Source organism: Chiloscyllium plagiosum, unplaced genomic scaffold (genome assembly GCF_037043375.1).
Source record: "Chiloscyllium plagiosum isolate Xiang-an unplaced genomic scaffold, Cpla_swu_hap1 HiC_scaffold_1, whole genome shotgun sequence".
Lineage (NCBI taxonomy): Eukaryota > Metazoa > Chordata > Chondrichthyes > Orectolobiformes > Hemiscylliidae > Chiloscyllium > Chiloscyllium plagiosum.
Genome location: NW_028270139.1, coordinates 141,424,380 through 141,445,135, shown reverse-complemented (window position 1 = coordinate 141,445,135; position 20,756 = coordinate 141,424,380). Strand labels below are relative to the sequence as shown.

The 20,756-nt window shown below is 42.6% G+C and overlaps 1 protein-coding gene across 3 annotated transcripts in view; it reads right to left on the bottom strand.

The window, feature by feature from the left end:
- Nucleotides 1-13,041, bottom strand: part of LOC122557992 (uncharacterized) — a 165,313-nt gene extending 152,272 nt beyond the window's left edge. For 2 of the 3 annotated variants that reach the window (XR_015758372.1, XM_087991237.1), the window contains exon 1: nucleotides 12,969-13,038. The gene's annotated coding sequence lies outside the window, so the exon portion shown is untranslated. Of the gene's footprint in view, nucleotides 1-12,968 lie in introns of all 3 variants that reach the window. The other variant, XR_006313990.2, reaches the window with a different exon arrangement.
- Nucleotides 13,042-20,756: the final 7,715 nt, after the last annotated feature.

The window sequence follows — 20,756 nt, the reverse complement described above, 5'->3', positions numbered from 1 at the left end:
TCATGGCAGACGGTGGAAACTGAATTCAATAAAAAAAATCTGGAATTAAGAGACTACTCCATTTACCTGTCTTTGGCCCACTTCCCTTAACACCTTTGCTTAACAGTTCGCTATCTCAGATTTAAAATTAATAACTAATCAAGAATCATCAACAGTTTGTGAAAGACAGTTCCAAACCTCTATCACTCGTTGTGTGTAAAAGTGCTTCCTACAAATTCTCCTGAATAGTTTGGCCCTAATTTTTAGATTATGTCTCCAAGTTCTAGAATCTTAAATCTTTGGAAGTACTTTATTTACCATTTCTTTTCGTATTATTATCTTGAAGACTACCATCTGATCACCTTTAACCTAGTCCAGGTACCATTCTCACAAGCTTATGTTGTAGTGCCTCAAGGCAAATTTATCCTTTTGAAGATGTGGTGCTCACATCTGTGCAGAGTAGGCCAAATGGTCGAACTAGGGTTTTGTATAACTGCACCATAACTTCTGCATCCTTGTACTCCATTCCTCTAGATGCAAAGGCCTAAGCCTTCTTGATTATTTACTGCACCTATTTGTGGCACTTTAAAGATCACTTGAATCCCAAGGTTTCTTTGGACATCCTTTGTATTTAACTTCATACCTAGAGAGCAGTCTGGAGGCAATTAGCATACCCAAAAGTTTTGTTGCCTTTATCCTTCCGGATGGACACAGTTGACTTTTTCTACTTTTGTCAGAACATGTCAGGCGTAGGTTTGGAATGCACACAGGTAAAGGCATTGGAAAAGAATGTATGAATGTAAGAACTAGGAGCAGTCGGTAATTCAGCCACAAAAGCATCCTCTGCCATTTAATATGATTATGGCTGATCTCATCTTGGCCTCGGCTGCTTTGGATTTCCTGACTGCTCCCATAACTTTTTAACCTATTACTAAATAAATATCTATTTCCTACAGTCAATATTATGACATGCCACAATCTCTCTTATAACCCACTACAGTGCATTCGTGTTACTAATCATTAATATCGCAGTCTGAATAGTTTATTTCAAATCTTAAAAGACCTATGGATGTTGTTTTCACATTGATTCATAAGCTATTTATTGAAGCAACGTTAACTATCACCTTGGATATCATCAATGTCCTGAGAACCTATTCCTGCCACGTCAAAAGATGTACAAGGATGTTGTCAGGGTTGGAGGTTTAGACCTATAGGGAGAGGCTGCATAGGTTGGGGCTATTTTCCTTAAAGCGTCGGTGGCTGAGGGGTGACCTTATAGAAGTTTATAAAATCATGACGGGCATAGATAGGGTGAATAGACAATGTCTTCTCCACAGAGTAGCAGAGTCGAAAACTAGAGGGTATAGGTTTAAGGTGAGAGGAAGGATTCAAAAGGGACCTAAGGGGCAAATGTTTCACGCAGAGAGTGGTCCATGTATGGAATGAGCTGCCAGAGGAAGTGGTGGAGGCTGGTACAAATACAAAATTTAAAAGGCATCTGGATGGGTATATGAATAGGAAGGATGTAGAGGGAGATGGGCCAAATGCTGATAAATAGGACTGGATTAATTTTGTATATTTGATCAGCATGGATGAGTTAGACCAAAGGATCGGTTTCTATGCTATACAGCTCTATGACTCTGTCACCAAAGACTTGAGAACCTTCTCCTGCCACGTTGTTGCAACAATCTCTTTAATCATCATATTCTACAGGATGCTCTGATTTCTAAGATAAACCTTTGTGTAATGAGCTCCATCTGGCCATGTTTTTTTAATCAAGTTATTCATAACCGTGGGATCTTCTTCACTATCAGCAAAAGAGATCAGTTGTTGCTGATTAATTCTTATTTTGAATAGGTTCTGGATTTCTGGGTCCTGAGACAAGATGTTACTCCATCCTTTGAGGAAGAATAGTAGTCGCTCTATTCGATGCCACACTTTCATATTCACTAATGAGCTTCACCCAATGAACACCCTTCTGACTTACTAATTATCTCCTTTGGCCATACGAAATAGGAACGTGAGTAGGCTGTTTGGCCCCTTGAGACTGCTCCAGTTTTCAGTTGGATAATGGCTGATCCAACATTCCCCACATCAACTTTCCTGTATTGATCCATAATGTAGATTCTTGATCAGTAATGGAATCAATCTATATCAGCCTTAAATATAACGAGGACTTTGGCAAGGATTTGCAGAGAGTCTCAACCCTCTGAGAAAAGAAGTTTCTCCTCATCTGCGTCTTAAGCTGGTGCTCCTTTATTCTGGGACAATGCACTCTGGTCCTAGATTCTCCCATGTGATGAAACATTCGTTCAGTCTTTACCATGTAAAATCCATAAAAATATAAGTTTCAATGAGATCATAACTCATTCTTCTAAAGCTCCAGTGAGTAGAGTTCAAACTAAGAATTCTGGGGGTCAACCTACAGTTGTGGACAGCAGCAGTTCAAGAAGGCAACGCATCACCACCTTCTCAGGGGTAGCTAGGGACAGGGAATATATGCTGGCCAGCCAGCAATACCCACGTCCTATAAGTGATATTTTAAAAACTTATTTAGCCTTTGCTTGTAGACAATTCCTTCACGCCAGGGACCATCCTATGAACATTTTCTGAACTGCCTTCACAGAAATGATATGTTTCCATAAATAAGGGGACCAAAACTGCTCACAATACTCCAGGTGTGGTGCTAAATTTCCATATTTCAAGTACAAACACCCCAAGTCCCTTTGTGTTGCAGCTTTCTGCAGTTTAATAATATTTTCTTTTGCTTTTACTTCCAAAATGAACAACTTCACATTATACGTCATTTGTATGAGGGGAGGCGATGGCCTTCTGGGATTATTGCTAGGACAGTAATCTGGAGACGCAGGTTAAGCTCTGCAGAGAATCCCACCTTGGCTGGTGGTAGAATCTGAATTCAATATTCAACCATGAAACCATTGTCAATTGTCAGGAAAAACCCATCTGGTTCACTAATGTCCTTTAGGGAAGGAAACTGCCATCCTCACTTTGTCTGGCCTACATGTGACTGCAGACTCACAGCAATGTGGCTGACTTTCAACTGCCCTCTGGGCAATTAGGAACTGGCAATGATTGTTGGCCTAACCATTAAAGCCCAGATCCTGTGAATGATGTTTTAAAAAAATGTCAACATGCTGCTCACTGATTTAATCTGTCAATACCTCTCTGTAAAGTGCACCCCTCTCACAAACTTCCTTTCTACTTATTTAAGTCATCTGCAAATCTGACAACATTACACTCACTTCCTTCCTCGAAGTCATTAATATATATTAATGATAGTTGCAGTCCAGCATTCATCCCTGTGGAACACCACTGGTCATGGGTCGCCAACCTGAAAAAGAACTCATGTGCACTTACTGTTTCCTGCCCATTGTCAATTCTCTATCCATGCCAACATATTACCTCCACACCATGGGCTCTTATTTATGACAAACCTTTCTGAGGTACCTTGTAGAATAGATTTAGAAATCCAAATACAACACATCTACTGGTTCCCTTTTATCCACTCTGGTTAAGACTTCTTCAAAAACCCAAAGAAATGAGATAAGATTTCCCTTCCATGAAGCCTTGCTGACTCCGTTTGGTTAGATTATGACTTTCTAAATGTGCTGCCGTTACATCCTTAATAATTGATTCCAATACATTTCCAACATTATTTGTTAGGCTAATCTGTCTATAATTGCACGCTTTTTATCTCTGTCCCTTTCTGAGTGAAGTGTCATAATAACAGTTTTCCAGTGCTTCTCTGGAATCCAAGGCTTTTTGGAAAATTACAAGCAATTCATTCATTAGCTCTGTAGTTACCTCTTTTAGGATCCTAGGATGCAAGCCAGGGGACTCGCCTGCCTTTGGCCCCATTAGTTTGGCAAGTACCAAATTTCTAATAATGGTGTTGATAGTTAATTCCTCCTCTATATTCATTAGAATTAATGGGATATTTGAAGTATCTACCACTGTAAAATACCATTGAAACAATATATGTTTCACCCCTCTGCCTTTTCCTTGTTCCCCAAAACTATCTCTGCAGATTCATTTTGTAAGAGGCCTACCTTCACTTTCACCTCTCTTCCATTTTATATGTTTAATAAATTTCTTGCCAGTTTTATATGCCTTGCTAGTTTGCCCTCTTAGTTGATTTTCCCTATCTTTTTAAACTTCCTTTGCTAGATTCTGAGGCTATCATTGACTTTGGCCTATTCAAACTAATAGGCTTACTAACTTACTTGGTTAGGCACGATTGGTTTATCCCTCTCTTAGGATGTATTTTTACTGAGAATCATGAATTATCTGTTTAAATGTCTGCCAATGCGTGTTATTGTTACTTCTGCTAATCTGTCCACCCAGCATGGTCAGGAAGGAGAGATCACATCTGGAGTAAGACACACCTTGAAATATGAGCTGAAAATGTGTTGCTGGAAAAGCGCAGCAGGTCAGGCAGAACAGGAGAAGGTCAGGCGGAACAGGAGAATCGACGTTTTGGGCATAAGCCCTTCTTCAGCAATGAGGAAAGTGTGTCCAGCAGGCTAAGATAAAGGTAGGGACTTGGGGGAGGGGCGTTGGAATTGCGATAGGTGGAGGGAGGTCAAGGTGAGGGTGATAGGCCGGAGTGGGGTGGGGGCGGAGAGGTCAGGAAGAAGATTGCAGGTTAGGAAGGCGGTGCTGAGTTCGAGGGATTTGACTGAGACAAGGTGAGGGGAGGGGAAATGTGGAAACTGGAGAAATCTGAGTTCATCCCTTGTGGTTGGAGGGTTCCCAGGCAGAAGATGAGGCGCTCTTCCTCCAACCGTCATGTTGCCATGGTCTGGCGATGGAGGAGTCCAAGGACCTGCATGTCCTTGGTGGAGTGGGAGGGGGAGTTAAAGTGTTAGGCTACGGGTGGTTGGGTTGGTTGGTCCGGGTGTCCCAGAGGTGTTCTCTGAAACATTCCGCAAGTAGGCGGCCTGTCTCCCCAATATAGAGGAGGCCACATCGGGTGCAGCGGATGCAATAAATGATGTGTGTGGAGGTGCAGGTGAATTTGTGGCGGATATGGAAGTGTCCCTTGAGGCCTTGGACGGAAGTAAGGGGGGAGGTGTGGGCACAAGTTTTGCATTTCTTGCGGTTGCAGGGGAAGGTGCCGGGAGTGGAGGTTGGGTTGGTGGGGGGTGTGGACCTGACGAGGGAGTCACGGAGGGAGTGGTCTTTTCGGAACATTGATAGGGGAGGGGAGGGAAATATATCCCTGGTGGTGGGGTCCGTTTGGAGGTGGCGGATGATACGTTGTACATGGAGGTTGGTGGGGTGGTAGGTGAGGACCAATGGGGTACTGTCCTGGTGGCGGTTGGAGGGGTGGGGCTCAAGGGCGGAGGAGCGGGAAGTGGAAGAGATGCGGTGGAGGGCATCATCGACTACGTCTGACGGGAAATTGCGGTCCTTGAAGAAGGAGGCCATCTGGGTTGTACGGTTTTGGAACTGGTCCTCCTGGGAGCAGATGCGGCTGAGATGAAAGAATTGGGAATATGGGATGGCGTTTTTACAGGGGGCAGGGTGGGAGGAGGTATAGTCTAGGTAGCTGTGGGAGTCGGTCGGTTTATAGTAAATGTCCGTGTCAATTCGGCCACCCGAGATAGAAATGGAAAGGTCTAGGAAAGGGAGGGAGGAGTCCGAGACGGTCCAGGTGAATTTGAGGTCGGGGTGGAAGGTGTTGGTAAAGTGGCTGAACTGTTCAACCTCCTCGTGGCAGCACGAGGCAGCGCCGATACAGTCATCGATGTAGCGGAGGAAAAGGTGGGGGGGTGGTGCCAGTGTAGCTGCGGAAGATGGACTGTTCCATATATCCTACGAAGAGGGAGGCATAGCTGGGGCCCATGTGGGTGCCCATGGCTACTCCTTGAAATATGGACTTTGTTAACAAGACAGCATTAGTTCACTTTTCTAGTTACCCTTGAGGATGTGATGCAGAGCTGTTTTTTGAACCACTGAGCACAGGACTCAGCACCTGCTATATAATCGGTGGAAATGACAGTGGTATTCTTGTTTGGGAGGTGGGTGTTGCTCTTAAGGTTACCTCCTCAGGTGGCTAAATTAGCTCCTATTTTCGATGTTTCCTCATTTCTTGAAATCGGCCTGCAATGTCTTACCCCATCTTCTGCCTCTGGTATTGATACCAATTGGATTACGATCTCTGGCTCTTCACCTGTCCATCCCCAGAACATCCTGCAGCCACCTAGCTCCTTGACACTGGCACTGGGGATGAAACTTACCAGCATGAAGTTAAGGTTACAGGTGCAGAAACACTTGTCTCCTCCATAATATCCTACATTCCTTTCATATTTTCTTGCGACAGCATAGATTAGTGAGTGTGTGCATGGCAGTGATCTCTGGAATTGGAAGTCGAAGCATCCACACCCTGATTGAGTGACTGTGCACCTGTAACACTGGTGCTAACTCTCGAGTTCCTGATCAGTATTGCTTTCCTAAACATGCCACTCCCCACTTCCAACATATCTAAGCAGTCCTTAATATTTGGAACTTGGCTGTGGCTGCATTCTGCAGATATCAGGGCTACATTTGACTGGTGTGTGGCATAAAAGAGACATCACAAATCTAGAGTCAATGGGAGTCAGGGGAAAACACTTGGCTGGTTTGAGCCATTCTGAACACAAATTAAGATGTTGGATGTGGTAATGTGAAGTCAGACATATCAGTTGAAGACACCTCTGCAGGAGTTCCTCAGGGCAGTGTCCTAACTGATCATCTTCTGCTGCTTCGTCAATGACTTTCTCATCATTATTTTGACTGATGATCACACAATGTTCAGCACTATTCAAGAAATCTCAGATTCTAAAGCAGTCTATTTTCAAATTGCAAGTAATCTTCATATCAAATGCTAGCAAGACCATAAGAGAGAATCTAACAATCACTCCATCAGGAGAGTGATTGAATACAGTAACCTCCACCAACGTTCCCTCTGAGCTCCCCAGATGCAGGTGCATACAGGTAGCTGCTCCAAGGTTCTGCACACAACTGACATACCGATCATGGCACTACCAGTTCTGTACATAGGTAAAAGCAGGACTGCAGATGCTGGAAACCAGATTCTAGATTAGAGTGGTGCTGGAAAAGCACAGCAGTTCAGGCAGCATTCGAGGAGCAGGAAAATCGACGTTTCAGGCAAAAGCCCTTCATCAGGAATAGCTGTACATAGGTGCATAGGTCTTAGAGGCCCGTGGACCCAAAAAGAAAATTAGAGGGAATGTTGCCTGTGTTATGATTCCAGCTAATGTTTTGACTGAATAAGTCATATCCAAGACTGAACTCTGCCTTGAAAGATCATATTTTGTTTTTTGGTTTTAATCAGGTGGTCTTTCATTGAAACACTCACTACCCTAGATTAGAGTTTAGCAATAAAACATAAATTTACCATGCAAAAGAAATGAAGGTAAAATGGAATAGATCAAACTATTTATATACAACAGAATTTAAACATACTGAATCCTATTTATGTTTGCAACACTCCTTTACAGACCTCACACTAGAGTGCATTTCATTCTGATTCACATCTATGGGGCTTAATTTAATTGTGGCTTTCATTCCCCATCTTAATAAACTGATAGCTCAATTGTAGCAAGGCTGCAGCAAGAAGCTAAGGCCTTTTGAGCTTCAAACAATCCTTTCAGAGTTTTAAACAAAAACTTAGAACATAGAAAAGTACAACACAGAACAAGTCCTTTGGCCCATGATGTTTGCCAAGATTTAATCCTAATGTAAAATATAGTAACTTAACCTAAGCACCCCACAACTGACTGCTATCCATGTGCATGTCCAACAGTCGCTTAAATGTCCCTAATGACTCTGCTTCCACCACCACAGCTGCCAACGCATTCCATGCATTCACAACTCTCTGCCTAAGGAACCAACCTCTGATGTCTCCTTTATACCTTGCTCCTAATATCTTCAAATTTGGCTTGGATCTTTGAAACCAAAATTTCTCCACTGGGTGATATCTTTCTTACAGTCTTAGAACTACTTCTTTTTCTCAGTAGCAACTCTTCTACATATCCAGCTTCAGTTGTATGTTCAAGACTTCTACAAACTGAATCTAAAAAAAATGCTTTTCCAAGCTGTAAATGTTTCGAATAAGCCCCCTGAAGAAATTCCAAAATCTTCGGTCTGAAAGCCAAATTAACTATACTATTCATAAATTAAGACTTCTCTACTCTTTTACTTCAACCCCCTTGAAGTAAGCTTGTAAACTAATGCAAACAAATTCCCATTAATCTCCAAACTGCCAAACTCATTTTAGAAAGGCAATAGAAAGGCTACATATCTGCAACAACCTTTTCTGGGTCAGCTCCAATGCCAGCATATGTTTCGGAAGATAAGAATACTAAAATTGTTCAGTTTTTCAGATGCGGTTTAACTACTGCCTTGTATGGTTTTAGCAAGACTGCACTTTTTTTTTTACACTTGATTCCATTTGAAATAAAGACCAAATGCCTACCCAACTATGTCTTGAATTAGTTGGCCCTTATGTCAAAGGGGTTGCAGTATAAGAGTAGGGGTATCTTAGTGAAACTGTACAAGGTGGTGGTGAGATCACAACTAGAGAAGTATGAGTAGTTTGGGTCCTTTCATTTAAGAAAAGATATAATTTCATTGGAGGCAGTTCAGGGAAAGTTCGCTATGATGATCTCTGGTGTACGGAGATTGCCTTATCAGTAAAGGCTAAGCAGATTGGGACTCTACTCACTGGAATACAGAAGAATGAGACATGATCTAACTGAAAATATAGAATTCTTAACAGGATAAATGCTGACAGTATTTTTTTCTCACGGGAGAATCTAGGACCAGAGGGCATAGTCTCAGAATAAAGAGGTGCAAATTTGAGGACTTTCTTCTCAGAAGGTTCTGAGTTTTTGGAACTCCTTGCAAAAGAGAGCTGTGGGGACAGAGTCCTCACGTATATTTTAAGGTTGATATAAATAGATTTTTGACTAGTAGAGGAATTAAGGGTTCTGGGGAAGATGCAGGGAAATAGATATGAAGAATTTTGGATTAGCTCTGATCACATGGAGTGTTGGAGCCAGCTCAAGGGGCCAGTGGCTTACTCCTGATCAAATTTCTTGTGGTCTTTTTATGGTTTACGTACAAGCAGCCATATAATCCTCTGTGTAGCAGCTTTCTGTGGTATTTCTCAGTTGAAATGATATTCATTTCCTATTTTCATCTTGCATCATCGCACATTGTCCCACAATATCTTTTTTCTGCCAAGTTTTTTTGGCCATTCACTGAACCAGTCTATACTGCTGTCATTCTTACCACTTGCCTTCTCACTTTTTTTATGCATTTGCAAATTTAGTTACAATTCACTTCTAAACCTGTAGTATATCTCTAGCTACAGGTAGCCAACCTGAAAATGCCCCCTATATACCAACTTTGTCTTCTTTTAGTTAGCTAATCATCCAAGCATGCTAATATACAACTTCAGAGAGAAAGTGATGTCTGTAGATGCTGGAATATCAGAGTTGAAAAGCATAGCAGGTCAGGCAGCATCCGAAGAGCAGAAGAGTCAATGTTTTTGCCAGAAGCTCTTCATCAGGAATGTGGGAGAGAGAAGGGGGCTGAGAGATAAATACGAGGATGGGGGTTGGGGGATTGCGGGGTGGGAAGGTGGCTGGGAAGGCGATAGGTAGATGCAGGAGGGATTGGTTGACAGTGATAGGACAGAGGGGAGGGTTGAGTGGATAGATTGGAAGGTAGATGGACACGTAGGACAGTTCAAGAGGACGGTGCCAGGTTGGAGAATTGGACCTGGGATGAAGTGGGTGGACGGGAGATAAGGAAACTGGTGAAGTCGACGTTGATGCTGTGTGGTTGGAGGGTCCCAAGGTGGAAGATGAGGCGTTCTTCCTACAGTTGTCGGGTGGCTTGGATTTGGCGGTGGAGGAGGCCCAGGACTTTCACGTCCTTGGCGGACTGGGAGGGAGAGTTGAAGTGGTTGGCCACAGGGCGGTGGGGTTATGGCGTGTGTGTCCCAGAGATATTCCTTGAAACATTCTGTGAATTCTCCCCAATGTACAGGAGCCCAAATCAAGAGTAACGGACACAGTAGAGGAGGCATTTGAATGTGCAGGAAAATCTCTGCCGGATGTGAAAGGATCCCTTGGGGCCTTGGACAGAGGAGAGAGGGGAGGTGTGGGTGTAGGTTGTACACCTCTTGCAGTGGAAAGGGAAGCTGCCAGGAGTGCAGAGTGAGTTGGTGGGGGCGTGGACCTAACGAGGGAGTCACAGAGGGAATGGTCTGCTGAACACAGATAGGAGTGGGGTGGGAATAATATCTCTGGTGGTGGGGTCTGATTGTAGATGATGGAAATAGAGTCATAGAGATGTAAAGGGCAGAGGATAATGTGCTGTATCCAGAGATTAGTAGGATGGAAGGTGAAGACCAGGTGTTCCATCCTTGTTGCAGTTGGAGGGGTGGGGTTCAAAGGCGGAGGTGCGGGAAGTGGAGCAGTTGCACTGGAGGGCATTGTTGATTAAGTGGGAGGGGTAATTGCAGTTCTTGAAATAAGATGCCAACTGGGATGCCCTGAAGTGGAATTGCTCCTCCTGAGAGCAGATATGGTGGAGGCGGAGTAATTGGGAGTAAGGGACTATGGGTGAGAAGAGGTATTGTGGGAATTCATGGGTTTGAAGTAGATGCCTGTATTAAGTCAGTCACTGGAGAGGTCCCAGAAAGGGAGGGTGGTGTCTAAGTTGGTCCAGGTGAACTTAAGGTTCGGGTGGAAGGTGTTGGTGAAGTTGATGAACTGTTCAACCTCCTCGTGGGAGCATGGGGTATCGCCAATACAGTCATCGACGTAGCAGAGGAAAAGGTGGGGGATGATGCCAGTGTAACTGTGGAAGAAGGACTGTTCCACTGATGCGGAGGCAGGTACAGCTGGGGCCCATGCAGGTGCCCAGAGGGGCGCTCATTCTTGATGAAGGGGTTATGCCCGAAATGTCAATTCTCCTGGTCCTCTGATGCTGCCTGACCTGCTGTGCTTTTCCCGCACCATACTCTTGACACCCCAAGGGTGGTATTGAGAACATTGCTTTTTTTGTTAAGCATTAATAGTCCAGATCTTAAGTGGAAGGGACTATTTCAAAGTTTACAGATGACAAAATATGGAAGAATTGCAAACTGCGAGGAGGACAATGCAAAATTGCAAAAAGACATAGACAAGTCTAGGGAAAACTGCCCTAGCCTACTCAATCTCTCCCTATAGCTCAAATCCTCTAACCCTGGCAACATCTTTATAAATCTTTTCTGAATGGTTGGGGCTGTTCTCCTTGGACAAAAAGTTAAGATGAGATCTGATATTGGTTTTCAAACTCATGAGTGGGCTAGGTTGAGGAGAAAGGGATAAACTATTCTCACTTGTAAATGGAACAAAAATGAGAGGACATTCATTTAATGTGATTTGCAATAGAAGCAAAAGGCAACTTTATTTAAAAAGAGTCAAAAGGTTAGTTAGCTTAACATCTGTTATTAGGAAAATGTTAGACTCTTGTGAAGGATACAATAGCAGAGCATTTATTAAAAACATAATATAACCAAGCAGAGTTTAGATCAGCGTGGTGCCACTTTGGAGGCTTCCTGCCTCTATTCCTGATGAAGGGCTTTTGCCTGAAACGTTGATTTTCCTGCTCCTTGGATGCTGCCTGACCTGCTGTGCTTTTCCAGCACCACTCTGATCTAACTCTGGTTTCCAGCATATGCAGTCCTCACTTTTGCCTATAACCAAGCAGAGTCAACATGGCTTTACGTAGGGGAAATCACAGAGAGCATAGGTAGGTCATTCAGCCCCTGAGCCTGCTCCACCATTCAATAAACTCATGGCTGATCAGTGGGCCCATATTTCTTAATACACTTGCTTAATAAAAAAAATGTTTTTCTCAGATTTAAATATAACAATTGAATTAGCACTGGCTGTTGTTTGGGAAAGAGACTTCCAAACCTTCACTGCTCTTTACATATAGAAGTGCATTCTAACATCTTTCCTGAATGGCCTGGCCCTAATTCTTAGACTATGTTCCCTGGTTCTAGAATCTTCAACCAGTAGAAATAGTTTACTTTTATCTATCCTTTCTTTCCCTGTTAATGTCCTGAAAATCTCAATTAGATCACTCCTTAACCTAGAAATTCTAGAGAACAAACACCTAAATCACCTTGATAAATTTGTTGGAAGTCGAGGAGATAATATAGATAACTTGTTTTGGTACCCTTACCCAAGATATATTGAGGCAGTCAGGATAAGGTTCACAATGCTGAACCCAGGTACAGAGATAATGTCTTAAGAGGAGAAACTGAATAACTTTTACACATCAGGGTCTAGAAGAATGCAAAATTACCTTATTGAGATATACAAGATTCTTAGGAGACATGACAGGGTTGATGCAAAAATCCTTATGGGAGGAGTTAGGACCAGAGGATTTACTTGCAGAGTAAGGAATCACCCATTAAAGACTAAATTGAAGAGGAATTATGGAATTCTTTACTACTACGGGCTGCTGAGGCTGGGTCAGTAGGTATTTCAAGGCAGAGAGAGATTTTTTTTTAATCAGTCAGAGAATCAAGGGTTATGCTAAAATGAAGGAAAATAGATTTGAGGTTTATTAAATTAGCCACGGTCTCACTGAAAGGAGGAGCAGAGTTGATGGGCTGAATGGTCTGTTGTTGCTGCTTCATCACTGTTCTCACTCAGCCAGAGTGGCATGGAATGTCCCACCTGGAACAACAGCGGAGACAGATTCACAACTGAGGGTGAACGCAGAGGGCACCAGAGATTATTCGGACAGTGATAATGCGGGACTACGAGGGGAGGACGAAGAAGAAAGCAGGAGATACCACGATACAACGACGCTCGTTCAAAGAGATGGCGGAGAATTTTAAACCAAGTGTTCTCCGCCGCTAATGCGGCATAACGCTAAAAAATCCCCTTTACCTTCTTCCGAGCGACTCGAGCGTGTGACGAACAAATTGAACCATCCACTGCCTCTCTGCGAGATCCGTTCCCCCCGAAGACCGACCCCCGCGATGTCCCGCCCCCTTTCCGACCAACGGCCGAGAGGCCTTTCCATGTGCCCGCCCCGTTTCACTGTCAATCATGCAGGATTCGGAGCAACAGGCGATGTCATTGGGCAGTTTCATGTCAGTCAATAGTATGTCACAAACCTCCACCTTAGTGGCGCGTGTCTTTGGCCTCGCTCCACCCACTTTTTCTCGACGACGGTTATATTTCTTAGCTCCCTCACTTTCTTCATAACCGTCCTTCCATGGTGTTCAGTTTGAGTTTAGTTTGGGTGGGAATATGGGGTTGCAAGTTGTATTTTCAATAGGTGTGTGTTTTTAAATGGATGAATTATTGCGAGTGGAGTGGGGGAGGAACATACTGTTTTTTTTAAACAAATCACGAGTGAAGCATTTTTCTTTTGACACAACCTTCTCCGCTTTTGTAAATCACCTGCTCCCTCGTTCCATTTCTCTCAGTCCCTGCAATAAAAACGATGAGAAGAACGAAAGAAAAAGGGTAATGACTGGCGTGTTACTGGATGTAATAATGAATAGGAAACGGGATGGAGCCGAAAGGTAAGGTTGGGGAGATGTGGAGGTTTATTCCATCATCGCCCCGTTTTCGGTCTAATCAGAACGAATTTCTCACCAGATTTTTCTTCTCGTGATTTATTAATTTCGTATTTGTTCCTGGATGTTCGCTTTACAATCCGAAATGCAAGGTTTCGGCGATAAGGATGCGTCTGTTGTAATCGCGCCTTACCGAATGCTATGGGGAAAAAAAACCTCCATCATGCTTAAATTTTTTATACGTTTTAGCAAAAAGTACTGCATGTGGATCTATGGGCTTTCCAGTTTAATGATCGTTTTGTTTGGTCCCAAGAATTGCTGCTTTTTTTTTTAAAAAAGAGAATTTTGGTTAGCATCCGTACGTTCAAAGACTGTTTCAGTCTTTTCTATTTTAATTACTCCAGCTTTTTTTTTGGAGGAGTGTGCGTGGTCTTTGTTTCTTTAGAAAACGCGTGAATAAGCTGTCGGTTTATTTATTCTGCCGCCGTTATGTGCATTGGCTGAAGATCTATACTTTGCAAGAATGCTATTCACGATCGACACTTTTTTTTCCCCCATTTAATCCGGGTACGTGATAAAAATGTTGCCTGGCAAGTGGACTGAATATATACGCCCATATACAAATCCATAATTTTGTCTGTGCATTGACCAGCAGTATCGATTTTTTTACAAATCCTGACACAGCAAACTATTCGGACAGCAGAAGAAAAGCTAACCTTTCGGACTGATATTCTGAATTGACTTATTATGGAAGGATCCGTCTTACTCGAGTACCTTCTGAACCGTATTTCAGAAAAATATGCTGCAACATTGTTTTTTCATATTGGGAGTCATAACGAAACTATCTTTATAAAATGTTTTTCTCCCACTTCCCAGTCGTCGTCTAAGGTCATAGCAGTTTTAATTTGTTTTAAACTCAAAAAATGCCTCGCGATTTAACTTGACAAATTAGTAAAATTGCAACGTTGCCCAGCAATGAAAATATGTGCTCCTTCATCCAGCACTCCTGTAACTTTAACCTTTTTTATTGACTTGATGGGGGACTGAGGACTTTTAATTTCCTGGTATCGTCGGTGAGATTGATATATGAAGTGCAAACATTAAACTATTTTACGTATTTTGAAACGTAGGCACATTGCCACCTTACAGTAGTTGTATTTGATAGTACTGTGTATGGCAGTACGATGTGGTGCATTTTAAAGTTTCATAGCTGTTTGATTACCATTCCACCTGCTGGCTGTAGTAAAGAAACCAAAGCAATCCCTTTGTGGTTCTTGTGGTGTTACCATAACATTATAAGGCAGGCAGCAAAATAAATTAAAGCTATTTCTGTTTATAGTAATGAAGAATACATCCCATTTACATCTAAAATTGAGGTGGTGTAATTTGTTTTTTTCATACTGGGAGTCATAACAAAACTATCTTTATAAAATGTTACTAGTTGTCATTTTTGATTTTTTTTTCTGTCTGAAGAATCTGCCATCAGTTTTATTTCAAAATATACTTTATTCATTGAAAAACTCACTGTGTATAATATACATTGACACAAAAGCAATTTGGTTCTGCACAATTGCATATCAAGTAAACGCACAAAACATTGGAGTTTGACTATCCACAAAGGGATAGTGGCTCAGTGTTTAGGACTGCAGCCTCACAGCACCAGGGTCCCAGGTTCGATGCCAGTTCGGGTGACTATCTGTGTGGAGTTTGCACGTTCTCCCAGTGTCTGCGTGGGTTTCTGTTGGGTGCTCCGGCTATTAGAATACAACACTAATATTTACATATATTTGACACACTAGGAGAGTCCAATAACTAACTAAACAGATCACTGTTTCTCTCAGCAGGAAGACCTCAGATTGTGGTCTTTCTCCACTGTGCTTTGGTGGCAGAAGATCTGTGACAGTCTCAATCCCTCCACAGCTGCAGGCTGACTGGGCACATATGATGGATCTCACACGTCTGTCGTCTGATGTCAGTTTGATATCCCTTCTCACCATCAGCCAAGTGATGTCTTGGTGATTGTTGGGAGTGCTCTGGTGATGCATTCAGCTGAATGAATTTGACCACCTGCTCAGGGAGCCACGCAACAGGATCCACCCTCTCCTTTTCTTTCAAAGTCTTGAGGGCGCTAGATGCTGACCTTCTTTCTGAAGGATTTATGGTCAAAGGTGTTTTTCTTGACAAATTTCTCTACAAAGGGTAGGTGATTATAGAATAGTCCAACGGCTTAGGGCGTTCTGCGGCAGCTACGCCAGTCCCATCCTTCTCAACACCGGGGACAGGTAGAGCCTCAGTATGTAGTGTTAAATGTTGTAATTGTACCAGCCTTTCACCACTTCCTCTGGCAGTTCATTCCACACTCTCACCACCCTCTGTGAAAAAGTTGCCCCTTGGCGGCCTTTTATATCTTTCCCCTCTTGCCTTAAACCTATGCCCTCTAGTTCTGGATTCCCTCACTCCAGGGAAAAGACTTTGTCTATTTATCCTGTTCATTCCCCACATGATTTTATAAACCTCTAATAAGGTCACCCCTCAGTCTTCGATGCCCCAGGAAAACAGCCCCAGCCTATTCAGCCTCTCCCAAGAGCTCAAATCCTCTAACCCTGGTTACATCCTTGTAAATCTTTTCTGAATCCTTTCAAGTTTCACAACATCCTTCCAGTAGTAAGAAGATCAGAATTGCACGCAATATTCCAACAGTGGCCTAACCAATGTCCTGTACAGCCGCATGACCTCCCAACTCCTATACTCGATGCTCTAACCAGTGAGGGAAAGCATACAAAACACCACCTTCACTATCCTATCTACCTGCAACTCTACTTTTAAGGAGCTATGAACCTGCACTCCCCAGGACCTTACCATTAAGTGTATATGTCCTGCTAAGATTTGTTTTTCCAAAGTGCAGCACCTCCCGTTTATCTGAATTAAACTCCATTTGCTCCTCAGCCCATTGGCCCATCTGATCAAGATCCCGTTGTACTCTGAGGTGACCTTGTTTGGTGTGCACTACACCTCCAATTTTGGTGTCATCTGCAAACTAACTATATCTCTTCTGTTCACATTCAAATCATTTTTATAAATGATGAGAAGTAGTGTACTTAGCATCGTTTCTTGTGGCACACTTCTGGTCACAGGCTTCTATTCTGAAAAGCAATCATCCTGTGTCTTCTACCTTCAAGTCAGTTCTGTATCCAAGTTCTCCCTATGTTCCATGAGATCTCAATTTGCTAACCAGTCTCCCATGGGAAACCTTGTTAGAATGCCTTCCTGAAGTATATATAGATCATGTCTAACGCTCTGTCCTCATCAATCCTTTTTGTTACTTCGAAAAACTCAAATCAAGTTGATGAGAGAGATTTTCTAGCACACAGCCATGCTGACTATCCCTAATCAGTCCTTGCCTTTCCAAATACACGTAAATACTGTCCCTCAGGGTTCCCTCCAACAACTTGCCCATCACAGATGTCAAGCTCACTGGTCTATAGTTCCATGGCTTTTCCTTACCACCTTTCTTAAATAGTGGCACAACATTAGCAAACCTCCAGTCTTCCAGCACCTAATCTTTGACTATTGATGCAAATATTTCAGCAAGGGGCCCAGCAATCACTTCCCTAGCTACCCACAAAGTTCTAGGGTACACCTGATCAGGTCCTGGGGATTTATCAACTTTTATGCATTTTATAGACATCCAGCACCACCACTTCTATCATATGGACATTTTTCAAGATGTCACCATCTATTTCGCCACATCCGATATCTTCCATATCCTTCTCCACAGTAAATACTGATGTCAAATACTCGTTTAGTATTTCCTCCATCCCCTGCGGCTCCACACATAGGTGATCTTTGAGGGGCCTTATTCTCTCCTTAGTTACCCTTTTGTCCTTAATGTTATAAGATCCCTTTGGATTCTCCTTAACCCTGTTGACTAAAGCCATCTATGTCCCCTTCTTACCCTCCTGTTTTCCAGCATAATCAACATTTTCTTGTACACACTTAACAACTTCTTCCCCATTTAAACCCAACACTATAGTAGTGCGAGTCTATATGTAGAAAGTTAAAATCCCCAATCATACCCACCCTATTATTCTTACAGATAACTGAGATCTCCTTACAAATTTGTTTCTCAATTTCCTGCTGACTATTAGGGGTCTATAATATAATCCCAATAAGGTGATCATCCCTTTCTTATTTCTCAATTCCACCCAAATAACTTCCCTGGATGTATTTCCAGAAATATCCTCCCTAAGTACAGCACTAATGTTATCCCTTATCAAAAATGCCACTCCCCTCCTCTTTTGTGCACCCCCCACCCCCTTATATCTTTCCTATAGCATTTGTATCCTGGAACATTAAATCCTGTCCATTCTTGAGCCATTTTTCTGTAATTGCTCTGACATCCCAGTCCCATGTTTCTAACCATGCCCTGAGTTCATCTGAGATATATTTTTTTCTTTAATTTGCCTGCGTTATCTGTTGCCCCTGAAACTTTAAAAAAATTTGATTATTCGTGCAAGTATACTGGGTTGAAGTCCCTCCTGCTTTAGAGATGTGTAATAACAGCTCTGAAAGGATTAATTGCCTGAATAATTAGATTGCAGCCTTTTAGGTAGTCTGAGCAGGCTTAAACTACTGCAGTCCTTGGAGTGTAGGGACACACCCAATATGCTGTTGAGAAGGGAGTTATTGGGATTTTGACCGAGCAACACTGAAGGAACGATATAGTTCCAATTAAAGATGGTATATGGCTTGGAGGGGAACTTATAGCCATGCATCTGGTGCTCTGTCTTTCAGGTGGACGAGGGATAAAGGAACCTTTTTAGTTGTTGCAGTGCATTTTGTTGTTGATATACATTACTGCCACTGCATTGGTGGTGTTGGAAATGAATGGCTGTGCATTAGATGGGGTGCTAATCAAACAGACTGCTGTGCCCTCGATAATTTCAAAATTCATGAATGCTGCTGGAGCTGCATTCATGCGGGCAAGTGGACAACATTTCCTTTGTAAACTCAATTGTATTCATTCAATTAGTTAGCAATGTGACTATATTGTATGCTTTTAATTTTTAGGTTAATTGTATTATGACCATTTACTTGATTGCCATGGTGATAACATTAGAGATTGCAACTCCATCCTCTCCAACTGAAAAGCTGCCTGCCGTGCTTCCCAGTCTTGACAGAAGCAGCATTGAGATAGGTCTTCTAATCTTTAATTAGCTCTGTCATGTAATGCATCTCCAGCCAATAGAATTTGTCTCTGCAGCAGCGTGGTAAACCTTGTTGGAAGTATGTCATCCACTAACAAACTTGCAGAAGTAAAACTGGTTTGGGTACAATATTTCTAGCTGAATGGCATAAAGTTCCATACAACAGACTACGATAGTCAAGCACAGAATTACAGCCCCAGTCTCTCTCTTTCTCAGTAAATCATTTTTCAAACGCATAAATTGTGCATTTAGGAAAAGAGTAATCTTTGTACCATTAATGAAAGGTTTTCATTCTTCGTTGGTAAATATTCCATCACTCCCCTGCAAATTATGTGCACGACCAATTGGTCCACCAAACTAATCTGGTACTGGTGTGGTACAACTCCTCCATAATGTCAACATCATTTTTTCTCCCACCACTCACTAATGTTACCTGGGAGACAAAAAATACTTTTTCATTTGGTGAACTTCATTTTTAGTGAGCTGTTGTTGATTAGACTTCAACCACCTTTCAAAACATTTGCTTGATCAATGGTTTGTGGGCAACTCACTGCTAAACGATCAAGGATTACTGTGTTCCTTTTTTCTTTCAATTGCCAGCCCTAATCCTATTATAAAGACTGTAACTTTGTAGGAATAGGAGTAGACCATTCGGTCCCATGAGCCTGCTTTGCTATTCAATAAGATCATGGCTGATTCAACACTTCCCACGACTATTTTGCTGCTTCCCTCGTAACTTTCAATTCCCCTACTGATTGCCTTAAAAATGTACAGGGACTCTGACCCCATTCCAGCCCTCTGAGAGAATAATATCCTTCTCATCTCTCTTAAATTGGGTTCCCTTTATTCTGAGACTATGCCCTCTGATCCCAGATCCTTCAATGAAAGGAAACATCTTCTCAAGCATTTACCTTGTCGAGCCCTTTAAGAAGTCCTGTATGTTTCAGTGAGATCACCTCCCGATCTTCTAAACTCCATGGAGGTAAGGTCCAAACTGTTTAGCCTTTGCTCAAAGACATATCCCTTCATATCAGGGATAATCCTACTGTAACTGTATTCTGGCTCTGCTGTAAGTTGATATCACCATTAGAGTTGCACTTGGCATTTAGAAGATAGCGGTGGTTTACGGTAAGGACAAGCCAGAGAACTATAGACCGGCGAGCCTGACCTCGGTGGTGGGCAAGTTGTTGGAAGGAATCCTGAGCACAGGATGTACATGTATTTGGAAAGGCAAGGACTGATTAGGGATAGTCAACATGGCTTTGTGTGTGGGAAATCATGTCTCACAAACTTGATTGAGTTTTTTTGAAGAAGTAACAAAGAGGATTGATGAGGGCAGAGCAGTAGATGTGATCTATATAAACTTCAGTAAGGCATTCGACAAGGTTTCCCATGGGAGACTGATTAGCGAGGTTAGATCTCATGGAATGCAGGGAGAACTAGCCATTTGGATACAGAACTGGCTCAAAGGTAAAAGACCGAGGGTGGTGGTGGAGGGTTGTTTTTCAGACTGGAGGCCTGTGACCAGTGGAGTGCCACAAGGATCGGTGCTGGGTCCTCTGCTTTTTGTCATTTACATAAATGATTTGGATGCGAGCATAAGAGGTACAGTTAGTAAGTTTGCAGATGACATCAAAATTGGAAGTGTAGTGGACAGCGAAGAGGGTTACCGCAGATTAAAACAGGATCTGGGCCAAATGGGCTGAGAAGTGGCAGATGGAGTTTAATTCAGATAAATGCGAGGTGCTGCATTTTGGGAAAGCAAATCTTAGCAGGACTTACACACTTAATGGTAAGGTCCTAGGGAGTATTGCTGAACAAAGAGACCTTGGAGTGCAAGTTCATAGCTCCTTGAAAGTGGAGTCGCAGGTAGATAGGATAGTGAAGGCGGCGTTTGGTATGCTTTCCTTTATTGGTCAGATTATTGAGTATCGGAGTTGGGA